The sequence below is a fragment of the Lepisosteus platostomus genome, chromosome 9, assembly GCF_059453375.1.
Source record: "Lepisosteus platostomus isolate fLepPlt1 chromosome 9, fLepPlt1.hap1, whole genome shotgun sequence".
Taxonomy (NCBI): domain Eukaryota; kingdom Metazoa; phylum Chordata; class Actinopteri; order Semionotiformes; family Lepisosteidae; genus Lepisosteus; species Lepisosteus platostomus.
Window position 1 is genome coordinate 33,531,894 of NC_142619.1, and position 19,722 is coordinate 33,551,615.

The following is a 19,722-nucleotide window of genomic DNA, read 5'->3' on the forward strand; positions in this document are numbered from 1 at the left end:
CATCTGGGTTGCAAATTGATCTCGTAAAAGCAACGGTGGGGATCGGAAAGGGGGCACCCGGATTTGAACCGGAGACCTCTTGATCTGCAGTCAAATGCTCTACCACTGAGCTATACCCCCTATGGAAACACCTTGCTGTCTAAGTGCTCTGATTGTTTTTTTTCCAATCAGGCTCAAGGCAAGCAATACTAAGAAGGATAACATTTGGGGGGAGTTGCTTTTCATGATGATATTAGAGCATGTCCCAGAAGGACGGCTAAGTGTGAAACCATCCACCTTGCAAGTAAGTCAGGGATGGCCATAAGGCCATAGAAAAAAGAAGGAAAAACACATCTAAGAAAGAAAATCCGAGAATATGATAAAAACCTCCCCCTCGCAGACAGAGACGAGATTCCCTGTCCTCCAATAGAGTCTGGTTTAAATAGCCTTGGCTCCACCCCCAGCTTGCCTTGATTGACTGGCTTCCTCCTTTTTAAGCCAAGGGAAGGCACAGCTCTGTATCCAGACTCAAAATGGCGGTACAACAATTCAGGACAGACTATGTATCTTGATAGGAAAGAAAAACAGGACCAGTGAACGACAAATACAACCTCAAGAGAGGTCATGGGACGACGGCCTGGACTGCCATCGTCACGTTAATCTTTGTCGAGTTGCACGGGTGCTTTGGGTTTCATTTGTTGTTTCAGACGCATTTCAGATCTTCAGTGCGACCAGACTCTCTTAATTTTGCTATCATATACGGTAGATTCCCAAAGAGCTACTATTTCTATAATTGGGGGAACGTTAAGAAAGAATCATTTTGTGTTTAAAACTCAGATGCTCCTTTAATTTGCTCGTGCATTCAATCAAAACCCTGTGAAAGCGGTCCAACAAAAAATTGGTCGGATTCTAGTAAAATCTCTGTACATGTGGAAGAATCAACTGAATGCTAAGTTAAATTAAAAAGTCTCCGCAACTACCATTTCAGTTCCTTGACATTGTAGGTGGAAGAACCACAATCCAACTTTTAAACAGCTTTGAGCGCATTTTACAGGCCTAAGGACCATGTTAGGACATATCATCTGTTATACACGCGAGAACACATCTGGGTTGCAAATTGATCTCGTAAAAGCAACGGTGGGGATCGGAAAGGGGGCACCCGGATTGAACCGGAGACCTCTTGATCTGCAGTCAAATGCTCTACCACTGAGCTATACCCCCCATGGAAACACCTTGCTGTCTAAGTGCTCTGATTGGTTTTTTTCCAATCAGGCTCAAGGGAAGCAATACTAAGAAGGATAACATTTGGGGGGAGTTGCTTTTCATGATGATATTAGAGCATGTCCCAGAAGGACGGCTAAGTGTGAAACCAACCACCTTGCAAGTAAGTCAGGGATGGCCATAAGGCCATAGAAAAAAGAAGGAAAAAACACATCTAAGAAAGAAAATCCGAGAATATGATAAAAACCTCCCCCTCGCAGACAGAGACGAGTTTCCCTGTCCTCCAATAGAGTCTGGTTTAAATAGCCTTGGCTCCACCCCCAGCTTGCCTTGATTGACTGGCTACCTCCTTTTTAAGCCAAGGGAAGGCACAGCTCTGTATCCAGACTCAAAATGGCGGTACAACAATTCAGGACAGACTATGTATCTTGATAGGAAAGAAAAACAGGACCACTGAACGACAAATACAACCTCAAGAGAGGTCATGGGACGACGGCCTGGACTGCCATCGTCACGTTAATCTTTGTCGAGTTGCACGGGTGCTTTGGGTTTCATTTGTTGTTTCAGACGCATTTCAGATCTTCAGTGCGACCAGACTCTCTTAATTTTGCTATCATATACGGTAGATTCCCAAAGAGCTACTATTTCTATAATTGGGGGAACGTTAAGAAAGAATCATTTTGTGTTTAAAACTCAGATGCTCCTTTAATTTGCTCGTGCATTCAATCAAAACCCTGTGAAAGCGGTCCAACAAAAAATTGGTCGGATTCTAGTAAAATCTCTGTACATGTGGAAGAATCAACTGAATGCTAAGTTAAATTAAAAAGTCTCCGCAACTACCATTTCAGTTCCTCGACATTGTAGGTGGAAGAACCACAATCCAACTTTTAAACAGCTTTGAGCGCATTTTACAGGCCTAAGGACCATGTTAGGACATATCAACTGTTATACACGCGAGAACACATCTGGGTTGCAAATTGATCTCGTAAAAGCAACGGTGGGGATCGGAAAGGGGGCACCCGGATTTGAACCGGAGACCTCTTGATCTGCAGTCAAATGCTCTACCACTGAGCTATACCCCCTATGGAAACACCTTGCTGTCTAAGTGCTCTGATTGTTTTTTTTCCAATCAGGCTCAAGGCAAGCAATACTAAGAAGGATAACATTTGGGGGGAGTTGCTTTTCATGATGATATTAGAGCATGTCCCAGAAGGACGGCTAAGTGTGAAACCAACCACCTTGCAAGTAAGTCAGGGATGGCCATAAGGCCATAGAAAAAAGAAGGAAAAAACACATCTAAGAAAGAAAATCCGAGAATATGATAAAAACCTCCCCCTCGCAGACAGAGACGAGTTTCCCTGTCCTCCAATAGAGTCTGGTTTAAATAGCCTTGGCTCCACCCCCAGCTTGCCTTGATTGACTGGCTACCTCCTTTTTAAGCCAAGGGAAGGCACAGCTCTGTATCCAGACTCAAAATGGCGGTACAACAATTCAGGACAGACTATGTATCTTGATAGGAAAGAAAAACAGGACCACTGAACGACAAATACAACCTCAAGAGAGGTCATGGGACGACGGCCTGGACTGCCATCGTCACGTTAATCTTTGTCGAGTTGCACGGGTGCTTTGGGTTTCATTTGTTGTTTCAGACGCATTTCAGATCTTCAGTGCGACCAGACTCTCTTAATTTTGCTATCATATACGGTAGATTCCCAAAGAGCTACTATTTCTATAATTGGGGGAACGTTAAGAAAGAATCATTTTGTGTTTAAAACTCAGATGCTCCTTTAATTTGCTCGTGCATTCAATCAAAACCCTGTGAAAGCGGTCCAACAAAAAATTGGTCGGATTCTAGTAAAATCTCTGTACATGTGGAAGAATCAACTGAATGCTAAGTTAAATTAAAAAGTCTCCGCAACTACCATTTCAGTTCCTCGACATTGTAGGTGGAAGAACCACAATCCAACTTTTAAACAGCTTTGAGCGCATTTTACAGGCCTAAGGACCATGTTAGGACATATCAACTGTTATACACGCGAGAACACATCTGGGTTGCAAATTGATCTCGTAAAAGCAACGGTGGGGATCGGAAAGGGGGCACCCGGATTTGAACCGGAGACCTCTTGATCTGCAGTCAAATGCTCTACCACTGAGCTATACCCCCTATGGAAACACCTTGCTGTCTAAGTGCTCTGATTGTTTTTTTTCCAATCAGGCTCAAGGCAAGCAATACTAAGAAGGATAACATTTGGGGGGAGTTGCTTTTCATGATGATATTAGAGCATGTCCCAGAAGGACGGCTAAGTGTGAAACCAACCACCTTGCAAGTAAGTCAGGGATGGCCATAAGGCCATAGAAAAAAGAAGGAAAAACACATCTAAGAAAGAAAATCCGAGAATATGATAAAAACCTCCCCCTCGCAGACAGAGACGAGATTCCCTGTCCTCCAATAGAGTCTGGTTTAAATAGCCTTGGCTCCACCCCCAGCTTGCCTTGATTGACTGGCTACCTCCTTTTTAAGCCAAGGGAAGGCACAGCTCTGTATCCAGACTCAAAATGGCGGTACAACAATTCAGGACAGACTATGTATCTTGATAGGAAAGAAAAACAGGACCAGTGAACGACAAATACAACCTCAAGAGAGGTCATGGGACGACGGCCTGGACTGCCATCGTCACGTTAATCTTTGTCGAGTTGCACGGGTGCTTTGGGTTTCATTTGTTGTTTCAGACGCATTTCAGATCTTCAGTGCGACCAGACTCTCTTAATTTTGCTATCATATACGGTAGATTCCCAAAGAGCTACTATTTCTATAATTGGGGGAACGTTAAGAAAGAATCATTTTGTGTTTAAAACTCAGATGCTCCTTTAATTTGCTCGTGCATTCAATCAAAACCCTGTGAAAGCGGTCCAACAAAAAATTGGTCGGATTCTAGTAAAATCTCTGTACATGTGGAAGAATCAACTGAATGCTAAGTTAAATTAAAAAGTCTCCGCAACTACCATTTCAGTTCCTTGACATTGTAGGTGGAAGAACCACAATCCAACTTTTAAACAGCTTTGAGCGCACTTCACAGGCCTAAGGACCATGTTAGGACATATCATCTGTTATACACGCGAGAACACATCTGGGTTGCAAATTGATCTCGTAAAAGCAACGGTGGGGATCGGAAAGGGGGCACCCGGATTTGAACCGGAGACCTCTTGATCTGCAGTCAAATGCTCTACCACTGAGCTATACCCCCCATGGAAACACCTTGCTGTCTAAGTGCTCTGATTGGTTTTTTTCCAATCAGGCTCAAGGGAAGCAATACTAAGAAGGATAACATTTGGGGGGAGTTGCTTTTCATGATGATATTAGAGCATGTCCCAGAAGGACGGCTAAGTGTGAAACCAACCACCTTGCAAGTAAGTCAGGGATGGCCATAAGGCCATAGAAAAAAGAAGGAAAAAACACATCTAAGAAGAAAATCCGAGAATATGATAAAAACCTCCCCCTCGCAGACAGAGACGAGTTTCCCTGTCCTCCAATAGAGTCTGGTTTAAATAGCCTTGGCTCCACCCCCAGCTTGCCTTGATTGACTGGCTACCTCCTTTTTAAGCCAAGGGAAGGCACAGCTCTGTATCCAGACTCAAAATGGCGGTACAACAATTCAGGACAGACTATGTATCTTGATAGGAAAGAAAAACAGGACCACTGAACGACAAATACAACCTCAAGAGAGGTCATGGGACGACGGCCTGGACTGCCATCGTCACGTTAATCTTTGTCGAGTTGCACGGGTGCTTTGGGTTTCATTTGTTGTTTCAGACGCATTTCAGATCTTCAGTGCGACCAGACTCTCTTAATTTTGCTATCATATACGGTAGATTCCCAAAGAGCTACTATTTCTATAATTGGGGGAACGTTAAGAAAGAATCATTTTGTGTTTAAAACTCAGATGCTCCTTTAATTTGCTCGTGCATTCAATCAAAACCCTGTGAAAGCGGTCCAACAAAAATTTGGTCGGATTCTAGTAAAATCTCTGTACATGTGGAAGAATCAACTGAATGCTAAGTTAAATTAAAAAGTCTCCGCAACTACCATTTCAGTTCCTCGACATTGTAGGTGGAAGAACCACAATCCAACTTTTAAACAGCTTTGAGCGCATTTTACAGGCCTAAGGACCATGTTAGGACATATCAACTGTTATACACGCGAGAACACATCTGGGTTGCAAATTGATCTCGTAAAAGCAACGGTGGGGATCGGAAAGGGGGCACCCGGATTTGAACCGGAGACCTCTTGATCTGCAGTCAAATGCTCTACCACTGAGCTATACCCCCTATGGAAACACCTTGCTGTCTAAGTGCTCTGATTGTTTTTTTTCCAATCAGGCTCAAGGCAAGCAATACTAAGAAGGATAACATTTGGGGGGAGTTGCTTTTCATGATGATATTAGAGCATGTCCCAGAAGGACGGCTAAGTGTGAAACCAACCACCTTGCAAGTAAGTCAGGGATGGCCATAAGGCCATAGAAAAAAGAAGGAAAAACACATCTAAGAAAGAAAATCCGAGAATATGATAAAAACCTCCCCCTCGCAGACAGAGACGAGATTCCCTGTCCTCCAATAGAGTCTGGTTTAAATAGCCTTGGCTCCACCCCCAGCTTGCCTTGATTGACTGGCTACCTCCTTTTTAAGCCAAGGGAAGGCACAGCTCTGTATCCAGACTCAAAATGGCGGTACAACAATTCAGGACAGACTATGTATCTTGATAGGAAAGAAAAACAGGACCACTGAACGACAAATACAACCTCAAGAGAGGTCATGGGACGACGGCCTGGACTGCCATCGTCACGTTAATCTTTGTCGAGTTGCACGGGTGCTTTGGGTTTCATTTGTTGTTTCAGACGCATTTCAGATCTTCAGTGCGACCAGACTCTCTTAATTTTGCTATCATATACGGTAGATTCCCAAAGAGCTACTATTTCTATAATTGGGGGAACGTTAAGAAAGAATCATTTTGTGTTTAAAACTCAGATGCTCCTTTAATTTGCTCGTGCATTCAATCAAAACCCTGTGAAAGCGGTCCAACGAAAAATTGGTCGGATTCTAGTAAAATCTCTGTACATGTGGAAGAATCAACTGAATGCTAAGTTAAATTAAAAAGTCTCCGCAACTACCATTTCAGTTCCTTGACATTGTAGGTGGAAGAACCACAATCCAACTTTTAAACAGCTTTGAGCGCACTTCACAGGCTTAAGGACCATGTTAGGACATATCATCTGTTATACACGCGAGAACACATCTGGGTTGCAAATTGATCTCGTAAAAGCAACGGTGGGGATCGGAAAGGGGGCACCCGGATTGAACCGGAGACCTCTTGATCTGCAGTCAAATGCTCTACCACTGAGCTATACCCCCCATGGAAACACCTTGCTGTCTAAGTGCTCTGATTGGTTTTTTTTCAATCAGGCTCAAGGGAAGCAATACTAAGAAGGATAACATTTGGGGGGAGTTGCTTTTCATGATGATATTAGAGCATGTCCCAGAAGGACGGCTAAGTGTGAAACCAACCACCTTGCAAGTAAGTCAGGGATGGCCATAAGGCCATAGAAAAAAGAAGGAAAAAACACATCTAAGAAAGAAAATCCGAGAATATGATAAAAACCTCCCCCTCGCAGACAGAGACGAGTTTCCCTGTCCTCCAATAGAGTCTGGTTTAAATAGCCTTGGCTCCACCCCCAGCTTGCCTTGATTGACTGGCTACCTCCTTTTTAAGCCAAGGGAAGGCACAGCTCTGTATCCAGACTCAAAATGGCGGTACAACAATTCAGGACAGACTATGTATCTTGATAGGAAAGAAAAACAGGACCACTGAACGACAAATACAACCTCAAGAGAGGTCATGGGACGACGGCCTGGACTGCCATCGTCACGTTAATCTTTGTCGAGTTGCACGGGTGCTTTGGGTTTCATTTGTTGTTTCAGACGCATTTCAGATCTTCAGTGCGACCAGACTCTCTTAATTTTGCTATCATATACGGTAGATTCCCAAAGAGCTACTATTTCTATAATTGGGGGAACGTTAAGAAAGAATCATTTTGTGTTTAAAACTCAGATGCTCCTTTAATTTGCTCGTGCATTCAATCAAAACCCTGTGAAAGCGGTCCAACAAAAAATTGGTCGGATTCTAGTAAAATCTCTGTACATGTGGAAGAATCAACTGAATGCTAAGTTAAATTAAAAAGTCTCCGCAACTACCATTTCAGTTCCTCGACATTGTAGGTGGAAGAACCACAATCCAACTTTTAAACAGCTTTGAGCGCATTTTACAGGCCTAAGGACCATGTTAGGACATATCAACTGTTATACACGCGAGAACACATCTGGGTTGCAAATTGATCTCGTAAAAGCAACGGTGGGGATCGGAAAGGGGGCACCCGGATTTGAACCGGAGACCTCTTGATCTGCAGTCAAATGCTCTACCACTGAGCTATACCCCCTATGGAAACACCTTGCTGTCTAAGTGCTCTGATTGTTTTTTTTCCAATCAGGCTCAAGGCAAGCAATACTAAGAAGGATAACATTTGGGGGGAGTTGCTTTTCATGATGATATTAGAGCATGTCCCAGAAGGACGGCTAAGTGTGAAACCAACCACCTTGCAAGTAAGTCAGGGATGGCCATAAGGCCATAGAAAAAAGAAGGAAAAACACATCTAAGAAAGAAAATCCGAGAATATGATAAAAACCTCCCCCTCGCAGACAGAGACGAGATTCCCTGTCCTCCAATAGAGTCTGGTTTAAATAGCCTTGGCTCCACCCCCAGCTTGCCTTGATTGACTGGCTACCTCCTTTTTAAGCCAAGGGAAGGCACAGCTCTGTATCCAGACTCAAAATGGCGGTACAACAATTCAGGACAGACTATGTATCTTGATAGGAAAGAAAAACAGGACCAGTGAACGACAAATACAACCTCAAGAGAGGTCATGGGACGACGGCCTGGACTGCCATCGTCACGTTAATCTTTGTCGAGTTGCACGGGTGCTTTGGGTTTCATTTGTTGTTTCAGACGCATTTCAGATCTTCAGTGCGACCAGACTCTCTTAATTTTGCTATCATATACGGTAGATTCCCAAAGAGCTACTATTTCTATAATTGGGGGAACGTTAAGAAAGAATCATTTTGTGTTTAAAACTCAGATGCTCCTTTAATTTGCTCGTGCATTCAATCAAAACCCTGTGAAAGCGGTCCAACAAAAAATTGGTCGGATTCTAGTAAAATCTCTGTACATGTGGAAGAATCAACTGAATGCTAAGTTAAATTAAAAAGTCTCCGCAACTACCATTTCAGTTCCTTGACATTGTAGGTGGAAGAACCACAATCCAACTTTTAAACAGCTTTGAGCGCACTTCACAGGCCTAAGGACCATGTTAGGACATATCATCTGTTATACACGCGAGAACACATCTGGGTTGCAAATTGATCTCGTAAAAGCAACGGTGGGGATCGGAAAGGGGGCACCCGGATTTGAACCGGAGACCTCTTGATCTGCAGTCAAATGCTCTACCACTGAGCTATACCCCCCATGGAAACACCTTGCTGTCTAAGTGCTCTGATTGGTTTTTTTCCAATCAGGCTCAAGGGAAGCAATACTAAGAAGGATAACATTTGGGGGGAGTTGCTTTTCATGATGATATTAGAGCATGTCCCAGAAGGACGGCTAAGTGTGAAACCAACCACCTTGCAAGTAAGTCAGGGATGGCCATAAGGCCATAGAAAAAAGAAGGAAAAAACACATCTAAGAAGAAAATCCGAGAATATGATAAAAACCTCCCCCTCGCAGACAGAGACGAGTTTCCCTGTCCTCCAATAGAGTCTGGTTTAAATAGCCTTGGCTCCACCCCCAGCTTGCCTTGATTGACTGGCTACCTCCTTTTTAAGCCAAGGGAAGGCACAGCTCTGTATCCAGACTCAAAATGGCGGTACAACAATTCAGGACAGACTATGTATCTTGATAGGAAAGAAAAACAGGACCACTGAACGACAAATACAACCTCAAGAGAGGTCATGGGACGACGGCCTGGACTGCCATCGTCACGTTAATCTTTGTCGAGTTGCACGGGTGCTTTGGGTTTCATTTGTTGTTTCAGACGCATTTCAGATCTTCAGTGCGACCAGACTCTCTTAATTTTGCTATCATATACGGTAGATTCCCAAAGAGCTACTATTTCTATAATTGGGGGAACGTTAAGAAAGAATCATTTTGTGTTTAAAACTCAGATGCTCCTTTAATTTGCTCGTGCATTCAATCAAAACCCTGTGAAAGCGGTCCAACAAAAATTTGGTCGGATTCTAGTAAAATCTCTGTACATGTGGAAGAATCAACTGAATGCTAAGTTAAATTAAAAAGTCTCCGCAACTACCATTTCAGTTCCTCGACATTGTAGGTGGAAGAACCACAATCCAACTTTTAAACAGCTTTGAGCGCATTTTACAGGCCTAAGGACCATGTTAGGACATATCAACTGTTATACACGCGAGAACACATCTGGGTTGCAAATTGATCTCGTAAAAGCAACGGTGGGGATCGGAAAGGGGGCACCCGGATTTGAACCGGAGACCTCTTGATCTGCAGTCAAATGCTCTACCACTGAGCTATACCCCCTATGGAAACACCTTGCTGTCTAAGTGCTCTGATTGTTTTTTTTCCAATCAGGCTCAAGGCAAGCAATACTAAGAAGGATAACATTTGGGGGGAGTTGCTTTTCATGATGATATTAGAGCATGTCCCAGAAGGACGGCTAAGTGTGAAACCAACCACCTTGCAAGTAAGTCAGGGATGGCCATAAGGCCATAGAAAAAAGAAGGAAAAACACATCTAAGAAAGAAAATCCGAGAATATGATAAAAACCTCCCCCTCGCAGACAGAGACGAGATTCCCTGTCCTCCAATAGAGTCTGGTTTAAATAGCCTTGGCTCCACCCCCAGCTTGCCTTGATTGACTGGCTACCTCCTTTTTAAGCCAAGGGAAGGCACAGCTCTGTATCCAGACTCAAAATGGCGGTACAACAATTCAGGACAGACTATGTATCTTGATAGGAAAGAAAAACAGGACCACTGAACGACAAATACAACCTCAAGAGAGGTCATGGGACGACGGCCTGGACTGCCATCGTCACGTTAATCTTTGTCGAGTTGCACGGGTGCTTTGGGTTTCATTTGTTGTTTCAGACGCATTTCAGATCTTCAGTGCGACCAGACTCTCTTAATTTTGCTATCATATACGGTAGATTCCCAAAGAGCTACTATTTCTATAATTGGGGGAACGTTAAGAAAGAATCATTTTGTGTTTAAAACTCAGATGCTCCTTTAATTTGCTCGTGCATTCATTTAAAACCCTGTGGAAGCGGTCCAACAAAAATTTGGTCGGATTCTAGTAAAATCTCTGTACATGTGGAAGAATCAACTGAATGCTAAGTTAAATTAAAAAGTCTCCGCAACTACCATTTCAGTTCCTCGACATTGTAGGTGGAAGAACCACAATCCAACTTTTAAACAGCTTTGAGCGCATTTTACAGGCCTAAGGACCATGTTAGGACATATCAACTGTTATACACGCGAGAACACATCTGGGTTGCAAATTGATCTCGTAAAAGCAACGGTGGGGATCGGAAAGGGGGCACCCGGATTTGAACTGGAGACCTCTTGATCTGCAGTCAAATGCTCTACCACTGAGCTATACCCGCTATGGAAACACCTTGCTGTCTAAGTGCTCTGATTGTTTTTTTTCCAATCAGGCTCAAGGCAAGCAATACTAAGAAGGATAACATTTGGGGGGAGTTGCTTTTCATGATGATATTAGAGCATGTCCCAGAAGGACGGCTAAGTGTGAAACCAACCACCTTGCAAGTAAGTCAGGGATGGCCATAAGGCCATAGAAAAAAGAAGGAAAAACACATCTAAGAAAGAAAATCCGAGAATATGATAAAAACCTCCCCCTCGCAGACAGAGACGAGATTCCCTGTCCTCCAATAGAGTCTGGTTTAAATAGCCTTGGCTCCACCCCCAGCTTGCCTTGATTGACTGGCTACCTCCTTTTTAAGCCAAGGGAAGGCACAGCTCTGTATCCAGACTCAAAATGGCGGTACAACAATTCAGGACAGACTATGTATCTTGATAGGAAAGAAAAACAGGACCACTGAACGACAAATACAACCTCAAGAGAGGTCATGGGACGACGGCCTGGACTGCCATCGTCACGTTAATCTTTGTCGAGTTGCACGGGTGCTTTGGGTTTCATTTGTTGTTTCAGACGCATTTCAGATCTTCAGTGCGACCAGACTCTCTTAATTTTGCTATCATATACGGTAGATTCCCAAAGAGCTACTATTTCTATAATTGGGGGAACGTTAAGAAAGAATCATTTTGTGTTTAAAACTCAGATGCTCCTTTAATTTGCTCGTGCATTCAATCAAAACCCTGTGAAAGCGGTCCAACAAAAAATTGGTCGGATTCTAGTAAAATCTCTGTACATGTGGAAGAATCAACTGAATGCTAAGTTAAATTAAAAAGTCTCCGCAACTACCATTTCAGTTCCTTGACATTGTAGGTGGAAGAACCACAATCCAACTTTTAAACAGCTTTGAGCGCACTTCACAGGCCTAAGGACCATGTTAGGACATATCATCTGTTATACACGCGAGAACACATCTGGGTTGCAAATTGATCTCGTAAAAGCAACAGTGGGGATCGGAAAGGGGGCACCCGGATTTGAACCGGAGACCTCTTGATCTGCAGTCAAATGCTCTACCACTGAGCTATACCCCCCATGGAAACACCTTGCTGTCTAAGTGCTCTGATTGGTTTTTTTCCAATCAGGCTCAAGGCAAGCAATACTCAGAAGGATAACATTTGGGGGGAGTTGCTTTTCATGACGATATTAGAGCATGTCCCAGAAGGACGGCTAAGTGTGAAACCAACCACCTTGCAAGTAAGTCAGGGATGGCCATAAGGCCATAGAAAAAAGAAGGAAAAAACACATCTAAGAAAGAAAATCCGAGAATATGATAAAAACCTCCCCCTCGCAGACAGAGACGAGATTCCCTGTCCTCCAATAGAGTCTGGTTTAAATAGCCTTGGCTCCACCCCCAGCTTGCCTTGATTGACTGGCTACCTCCTTTTTAAGCCAAGGGAAGGCACAGCTCTGTATCCAGACTCAAAATGGCGGTACAACAATTCAGGACAGACTATGTATCTTGATAGGAAAGAAAACAGGACCACTGAACAACAAATACAACCTCAAGAGAGGTCATGGGACGACGGCCTGGACTGCCATCGTCACGTTAATCTTTGTTGAGTTGCACGGGTGCTTTGGGTTTCATTTGTTGTTTCAGACGCATTTCAGATCTTCAGTGCGACCAGACTATCTTAATTTTGCTATCATATACGGTAGATTCCCGAAGAGCTACCATTTCTATAATTGGGGGAACGTTAAGAAAGAATCATTTTGTGTTTAAAACTCAGATGCTCCTTTAATTTGCTCGTGCATTCAATCAAAACCCTGTGAAAGCGGTCCAACAAAAAATTGGTTGGATTCTACTAAAATCTCTGTACATGTGGAAGAATCAACTGAATGCTGAATTGAAATTAAAAAGTCTCCGCAACTACCATTTCAGTTCCTTGACATTGTAGGTGGAAGAACCACAATCCAACTTTTAAACAGCTTTGAGCGCATTTTACAGGCCTAAGGACCATGTTAGGACATATCAACTGTTATACACGCGAGAACACATCTGGGTTGCAAATTGATCTCGTAAAAGCAACGGTGGGGATCGGAAAAGGGGGCACCCGGATTTGAACCAGAGACCTCTTGATCTGCAGTCAAATGCTCTACCACTGAGCTATACCCCCCATGGAAACACCTCGCTGTCTAAGTGCTCTGATTGGTTTTTTTCCAATCAGGCTCAAGGCAAGCAATACTAAGAAGGATAACATTTGGGGGGAGTTGCTTTTCATGATGATATTAGAGCATGTCCCAGAAGGACGGCTAAGTGTGAAACCAACCAGCTTGCAAGTAAGTCAGGGATGGCCATAAGGCCATAGAAAAAAGAAGGAAAAAACACATCTAAGAAGAAAATCCGAGAATATGATAAAAACCTCCCCCTCGCAGACAGAGACGAGTTTCCCTGTCCTCCAATAGAGTCTGGTTTAAATAGCCTTGGCTCCACCCCCAGCTTGCCTTGATTGACTGGCTACCTCCTTTTTAAGCCAAGGGAAGGCACAGCTCTGTATCCAGACTCAAAATGGCGGTACAACAATTCAGGACAGACTATGTATCTTGATAGGAAAGAAAAACAGGACCACTGAACGACAAATACAACCTCAAGAGAGGTCATGGGACGACGGCCTGGACTGCCATCGTCACGTTAATCTTTGTCGAGTTGCACGGGTGCTTTGGGTTTCATTTGTTGTTTCAGACGCATTTCAGATCTTCAGTGCGACCAGACTCTCTTAATTTTGCTATCATATACGGTAGATTCCCAAAGAGCTACTATTTCTATAATTGGGGGAACGTTAAGAAAGAATCATTTTGTGTTTAAAACTCAGATGCTCCTTTAATTTGCTCGTGCATTCAATCAAAACCCTGTGAAAGCGGTCCAACAAAAATTTGGTCGGATTCTAGTAAAATCTCTGTACATGTGGAAGAATCAACTGAATGCTAAGTTAAATTAAAAAGTCTCCGCAACTACCATTTCAGTTCCTCGACATTGTAGGTGGAAGAACCACAATCCAACTTTTAAACAGCTTTGAGCGCATTTTACAGGCCTAAGGACCATGTTAGGACATATCAACTGTTATACACGCGAGAACACATCTGGGTTGCAAATTGATCTCGTAAAAGCAACAGTGGGGATCGGAAAGGGGGCACCCGGATTTGAACCGGAGACCTCTTGATCTGCAGTCAAATGCTCTACCACTGAGCTATACCCCCTATGGAAACACCTTGCTGTCTAAGTGCTCTGATTGTTTTTTTTCCAATCAGGCTCAAGGCAAGCAATACTAAGAAGGACAACATTTGGGGGGAGTTGCTTTTCATGATGATATTAGAGCATGTCCCAGAAGGACGGCTAAGTGTGAAACCAACCACCTTGCAAGTAAGTCAGGGATGGCCATAAGGCCATAGAAAAAAGAAGGAAAAACACATCTAAGAAAGAAAATCCGAGAATATGATAAAAACCTCCCCCTCGCAGACAGAGACGAGATTCCCTGTCCTCCAATAGAGTCTAGTTTAAATAGCCTTGGCTCCACCCCCAGCTTGCCTTGATTGACTGGCTACCTCCTTTTTAAGCCAAGGGAAGGCACAGCTCTGTATCCAGACTCAAAATGGCGGTACAACAATTCAGGACAGACTATGTATCTTGATAGGAAAGAAAAACAGGACCACTGAACGACAAATACAACCTCAAGAGAGGTCATGGGACGACGGCCTGGACTGCCATCGTCACGTTAATCTTTGTCGAGTTGCACGGGTGCTTTGGGTTTCATTTGTTGTTTCAGACGCATTTCAGATCTTCAGTGCGACCAGACTCTCTTAATTTTGCTATCATATACGGTAGATTCCCAAAGAGCTACTATTTCTATAATTGGGGGAACGTTAAGAAAGAATCATTTTGTGTTTAAAACTCAGATGCTCCTTTAATTTGCTCGTGCATTCATTTAAAACCCTGTGAAAGCGGTCCAACAAAAATTTGGTCGGATTCTAGTAAAATCTCTGTACATGTGGAAGAATCAACTGAATGCTAAGTTAAATTAAAAAGTCTCCGCAACTACCATTTCAGTTCCTCGACATTGTAGGTGGAAGAACCACAATCCAACTTTTAAACAGCTTTGAGCGCATTTTACAGGCCTAAGGACCATGTTAGGACATATCAACTGTTATACACGCGAGAACACATCTGGGTTGCAAATTGATCTCGTAAAAGCAACGGTGGGGATCGGAAAGGGGGCACCCGGATTTGAACTGGAGACCTCTTGATCTGCAGTCAAATGCTCTACCACTGAGCTATACCCGCTATGGAAACACCTTGCTGTCTAAGTGCTCTGATTGTTTTTTTTCCAATCAGGCTCAAGGCAAGCAATACTAAGAAGGATAACATTTGGGGGGAGTTGCTTTTCATCATGATATTAGAGCATGTCCCAGAAGGACGGCTAAGTGTGAAACCAACCACCTTGCAAGTAAGTCAGGGATGGCCATAAGGCCATAGAAAAAAGAAGGAAAAACACATCTAAGAAAGAAAATCCGAGAATATGATAAAAACCTCCCCCTCGCAGACAGAGACGAGATTCCCTGTCCTCCAATAGAGTCTGGTTTAAATAGCCTTGGCTCCACCCCCAGCTTGCCTTGATTGACTGGCTACCTCCTTTTTAAGCCAAGGGAAGGCACAGCTCTGTATCCAGACTCAAAATGGCGGTACAACAATTCAGGACAGACTATGTATCTTGATAGGAAAGAAAAACAGGACCACTGAACAACAAATACAACCTCAAGAGAGGTCATGGGACGACGGCCTGGACTGCCATCGTCACGTTAATCTTTGTCGAGTTGCACGGGTGCTTTGGGTTTCATTTGTTGTTTCAGACGCATTTCAGATCTTCAGTGCGACCAGACTATCTTAATTTTGCTATCATATACGGTAGATTCCCGAAGAGCTACCATTTCTATAATTGGGGGAACGTTAAGAAAGAATCATTTTGTGTTTAAAACTCAGATGCTCCTTTAATTTGCTCGTGCATTCAATCAAAACCCTGTGAAAGCGGTCCAACAAAAAATTGGTTGGATTCTACTAAAATCTCTGTACATGTGGAAGAATCAACTGAATGCTGAATTGAAATTAAAAAGTCTCCGCAACTACCATTTCAGTTCCTTGACATTGTAGGTGGAAGAACCACAATCCAACTTTTAAACAGCTTTGAGCGCATTTTACAGGCCTAAGGACCATGTTAGGACATATCAACTGTTATACACGCGAGAACACATCTGGGTTGCAAATTGATCTCGTAAAAGCAACGGTGGGGATCGGAAAACGGGGCATCCGGATTTGAACCAGAGACCTCTTGATCTGCAGTCAAATGCTCTACCACTGAGCTATACCCCCCATGGAAACACCTCGCTGTCTAAGTGCTCTGATTGGTTTTTTTCCAATCAGGCTCAAGGCAAGCAATACTAAGAAGGATAACATTTGGGGGGAGTTGCTTTTCATGATGATATTAGAGCATGTCCCAGAAGGACGGCTAAGTGTGAAACCAACCAGCTTGCAAGTAAGTCAGGGATGGCCATAAGGCCATAGAAAAAAGAAGGAAAAAACACATCTAAGAAAGAAAATCAGAGAATATTATAAAAACCTCCCCCTCGCAGACAGAGACGAGATTCCCTGTTCTCCAATAGAGTCTGGTTTAAATAGCCTTGGCTCCACCCCCAGCTTGCCTTGATTGACTGGCTACCTCCTTTTTAAGCCAAGGGAAGGCACAGCTCTGTATCCAGACTCAAAATGGCGGTACAACAATTCAGGACAGACTATGTATCTTGATAGGAAAGAAAAACAGGACCACTGAACGACAAATACAACCTCAAGAGAGGTCATGGGACGACGGCCTGGACTGCCATCGTCACGTAAATCTTTGTCGAGTTGCACGGGTGCTTTGGGTTTCATTTGTTGTTTCAGACGCAATTCAGATCTTCAGTGTGACCAGACTCTCTTAATTTTGCAATCATATATGGTAGATTCCCAAAGAGATACTATTTCTATAATTGGGGGAACGTTAAGAAAGAATCATTTTGTGTTTAAAACTCAGATGCTCCTTTAATTTGCTCGTGCATTCAATCAAAACCCTGTGACAGCGGTCCAACAAAAAATTGGTTGGATTCTAGTAAAATCTCTATACATGTGAAAGAATCAACTGAATGCTGAAATGAAATTAAAAAGTCTCCGCAACTACCATTTCAGTTCCTTGACATTGTAGGTGGAAGAACCACAATCCAACTTTTAAACAGCTTTGAGCGCATTTTACAGGCCTAAGGACCATGTTAGGACATATCAACTGTTATACACGCGAGAACACATCTGGGTTGCAAATTGATCTCGTAAAAGCAACGGTGGGGATCGGAAAGGGGGCACCCGGATTGAACCGGAGACCTCTTGATTTGCAGTCAAATGCTCTACTACTGAGCTATACCCCCCATGGAAACACCTTGCTGTCTAAGTGCTCTGATTGGTTTTTTTCCAATCAGGCTCAAGGGAAGCAATACTAAGAAGGATAACATTTGGGGGGAGTTGCTTTTCATGATGATATTAGAGCATGTCCCAGAAGGACGGCTAAGTGTGAAACCAACCACCTTGCAAGTAAGTCAGGGATGGCCATAAGGCCATAGAAAAAAGAAGGAAAAAACACATCTAAGAAAGAAAATCCGAGAATATGATAAAAACCTCCCCCTCGCAGACAGAGACGAGTTTCCCTGTCCTCCAATAGAGTCTGGTTTAAATAGCCTTGGCTCCACCCCCAGCTTGCCTTGATTGACTGGCTACCTCCTTTTTAAGCCAAGGGAAGGGACAGCTCTGTATCCAGACTCAAAATGGCGGTACAACAATTCAGGACAGACTATGTATCTTGATAGGAAAGAAAAACAGGACCACTGAACGACAAATACAACCTCAAGAGAGGTCATGGGACGACGGCCTGGACTGCCATCGTCACGTTAATCTTTGTCGAGTTGCACGGGTGCTTTGGGTTTCATTTGTTGTTTCAGACGCATTTCAGATCTTCAGTGCGACCAGACTCTCTTAATTTTGCTATCATATACGGTAGATTCCCAAAGAGCTACTATTTCTATAATTGGGGGAACGTTAAGAAAGAATCATTTTGTGTTTAAAACTCAGATGCTCCTTTAATTTGCTCGTGCATTCAATCAAAACCCTGTGAAAGCGGTCCAACAAAAAATTGGTCGGATTCTAGTAAAATCTCTGTACATGTGGAAGAATCAACTGAATGCTAAGTTAAATTAAAAAGTCTCCGCAACTACCATTTCAGTTCCTTGACATTGTAGGTGGAAGAACCACAATCCAACTTTTAAACAGCTTTGAGCGCACTTCACAGGCCTAAGGACCATGTTAGGACATATCATCTGTTATACACGCGAGAACACATCTGGGTTGCAAATTGATCTCGTAAAAGCAACAGTGGGGATCGGAAAGGGGGCACCCGGATTTGAACCGGAGACCTCTTGATCTGCAGTCAAATGCTCTACCACTGAGCTATACCCCCCATGGAAACACCTTGCTGTCTAAGTGCTCTGATTGGTTTTTTTCCAATCAGGCTCAAGACAAGCAATACTAAGAAGGATAACATTTGGGGGGAGTTGCTTTTCATGATGATATTAGAGCATGTCCCAGAAGGACGGCTAAGTGTGAAACCAACCACCTTGCAAGTAAGTCAGGGATGGCCATAAGGCCATAGAAAAAAGAAGGAAAAAACACATCTAAGAAAGAAAATCCGAGAATATGATAAAAACCTCCCCCTCGCAGACAGAGACGAGTTTCCCTGTCCTCCAATAGAGTCTGGTTTAAATAGCCTTGGCTCCACCCCCAGCTTGCCTTGATTGACTGGCTACCTCCTTTTTAAGCCAAGGGAAGGCACAGCTCTGTATCCAGACTCAAAATGGCGGTACAACAATTCAGGACAGACTATGTATCTTGATAGGAAAGAAAAACAGGACCACTGAACGACAAATACAACCTCAAGAGAGGTCATGGGACGACGGCCTGGACTGCCATCGTCACGTTAATCTTTGTCGAGTTGCACGGGTGCTTTGGGTTTCATTTGTTGTTTCAGACGCATTTCAGATCTTCAGTGCGACCAGACTCTCTTAATTTTGCTATCATATACGGTAGATTCCCAAAGAGCTACTATTTCTATAATTGGGGGAACGTTAAGAAAGAATCATTTTGTGTTTAAAACTCAGATGCTCCTTTAATTTGCTCGTGCATTCAATCAAAACCCTGTGAAAGCGGTCCAACAAAAAATTGGTCGGATTCTAGTAAAATCTCTGTACATGTGGAAGAATCAACTGAATGCTAAGTTAAATTAAAAAGTCTCCGCAACTACCATTTCAGTTCCTTGACATTGTAGGTGGAAGAACCACAATCCAACTTTGAAACAGCTTTGAGCGCATTTTACGGGCCTAAGGACCATGTTAGGACATATCATCTGTTATACACGCGAGAACACATCTGGGTTGCAAATTGATCTCGTAAAAGCAACGGTGGGGATCGGAAAGGGGGCACCCGGATTTGAACCGGAGACCTCTTGATCTGCAGTCAAATGCTCTACCACTGAGCTATACCCCCCATAGAAACACCTTGCTGTCTAAGTGCTCTGATTGGTTTTTTTCCAATCAGGCTCAAGACAAGCAATACTAAGAAGGATAACATTGGGGGGAGTTGCTTTTCATGATGATATTAGAGCATGTCCCAGAAGGACGGC

General features: G+C 43.3%; 19 non-coding genes across 19 annotated transcripts; all 19 read right to left on the bottom strand.

Annotated features, from left to right (window-relative positions):
* Positions 1 to 48: 48 nt before the first annotated feature.
* Positions 49 to 120, bottom strand: trnac-gca (transfer RNA cysteine (anticodon GCA)). The gene has a single exon. It is a non-coding gene; the product is annotated as a tRNA-Cys (tRNA).
* Positions 121 to 1,129: 1,009 nt separating this feature from the next.
* trnac-gca (transfer RNA cysteine (anticodon GCA)) lies at positions 1,130 to 1,200 on the bottom strand. The gene has a single exon. It is a non-coding gene; the product is annotated as a tRNA-Cys (tRNA).
* A 1,010-nt stretch (positions 1,201 to 2,210) lies between these two features.
* trnac-gca (transfer RNA cysteine (anticodon GCA)) lies at positions 2,211 to 2,282 on the bottom strand. Its single transcript has one exon. It is a non-coding gene; the product is annotated as a tRNA-Cys (tRNA).
* Positions 2,283 to 3,292: 1,010 nt separating this feature from the next.
* On the bottom strand, positions 3,293 to 3,364 carry trnac-gca (transfer RNA cysteine (anticodon GCA)). Its single transcript has one exon. It is a non-coding gene; the product is annotated as a tRNA-Cys (tRNA).
* A 1,009-nt stretch (positions 3,365 to 4,373) lies between these two features.
* trnac-gca (transfer RNA cysteine (anticodon GCA)) lies at positions 4,374 to 4,445 on the bottom strand. The gene has a single exon. It is a non-coding gene; the product is annotated as a tRNA-Cys (tRNA).
* Positions 4,446 to 5,454: 1,009 nt separating this feature from the next.
* Positions 5,455 to 5,526, bottom strand: trnac-gca (transfer RNA cysteine (anticodon GCA)). Its single transcript has one exon. It is a non-coding gene; the product is annotated as a tRNA-Cys (tRNA).
* A 1,009-nt stretch (positions 5,527 to 6,535) lies between these two features.
* Positions 6,536 to 6,606, bottom strand: trnac-gca (transfer RNA cysteine (anticodon GCA)). The gene has a single exon. It is a non-coding gene; the product is annotated as a tRNA-Cys (tRNA).
* A 1,010-nt stretch (positions 6,607 to 7,616) lies between these two features.
* On the bottom strand, positions 7,617 to 7,688 carry trnac-gca (transfer RNA cysteine (anticodon GCA)). Its single transcript has one exon. It is a non-coding gene; the product is annotated as a tRNA-Cys (tRNA).
* Positions 7,689 to 8,697: 1,009 nt separating this feature from the next.
* Positions 8,698 to 8,769, bottom strand: trnac-gca (transfer RNA cysteine (anticodon GCA)). The gene has a single exon. It is a non-coding gene; the product is annotated as a tRNA-Cys (tRNA).
* Positions 8,770 to 9,778: 1,009 nt separating this feature from the next.
* Positions 9,779 to 9,850, bottom strand: trnac-gca (transfer RNA cysteine (anticodon GCA)). Its single transcript has one exon. It is a non-coding gene; the product is annotated as a tRNA-Cys (tRNA).
* A 1,009-nt stretch (positions 9,851 to 10,859) lies between these two features.
* trnac-gca (transfer RNA cysteine (anticodon GCA)) lies at positions 10,860 to 10,931 on the bottom strand. Its single transcript has one exon. It is a non-coding gene; the product is annotated as a tRNA-Cys (tRNA).
* Positions 10,932 to 11,940: 1,009 nt separating this feature from the next.
* trnac-gca (transfer RNA cysteine (anticodon GCA)) lies at positions 11,941 to 12,012 on the bottom strand. Its single transcript has one exon. It is a non-coding gene; the product is annotated as a tRNA-Cys (tRNA).
* A 1,011-nt stretch (positions 12,013 to 13,023) lies between these two features.
* Positions 13,024 to 13,095, bottom strand: trnac-gca (transfer RNA cysteine (anticodon GCA)). Its single transcript has one exon. It is a non-coding gene; the product is annotated as a tRNA-Cys (tRNA).
* Positions 13,096 to 14,104: 1,009 nt separating this feature from the next.
* On the bottom strand, positions 14,105 to 14,176 carry trnac-gca (transfer RNA cysteine (anticodon GCA)). Its single transcript has one exon. It is a non-coding gene; the product is annotated as a tRNA-Cys (tRNA).
* A 1,009-nt stretch (positions 14,177 to 15,185) lies between these two features.
* Positions 15,186 to 15,257, bottom strand: trnac-gca (transfer RNA cysteine (anticodon GCA)). The gene has a single exon. It is a non-coding gene; the product is annotated as a tRNA-Cys (tRNA).
* A 1,011-nt stretch (positions 15,258 to 16,268) lies between these two features.
* trnac-gca (transfer RNA cysteine (anticodon GCA)) lies at positions 16,269 to 16,340 on the bottom strand. Its single transcript has one exon. It is a non-coding gene; the product is annotated as a tRNA-Cys (tRNA).
* A 1,011-nt stretch (positions 16,341 to 17,351) lies between these two features.
* On the bottom strand, positions 17,352 to 17,422 carry trnac-gca (transfer RNA cysteine (anticodon GCA)). Its single transcript has one exon. It is a non-coding gene; the product is annotated as a tRNA-Cys (tRNA).
* A 1,010-nt stretch (positions 17,423 to 18,432) lies between these two features.
* On the bottom strand, positions 18,433 to 18,504 carry trnac-gca (transfer RNA cysteine (anticodon GCA)). Its single transcript has one exon. It is a non-coding gene; the product is annotated as a tRNA-Cys (tRNA).
* Positions 18,505 to 19,514: 1,010 nt separating this feature from the next.
* Positions 19,515 to 19,586, bottom strand: trnac-gca (transfer RNA cysteine (anticodon GCA)). Its single transcript has one exon. It is a non-coding gene; the product is annotated as a tRNA-Cys (tRNA).
* Positions 19,587 to 19,722: the final 136 nt, after the last annotated feature.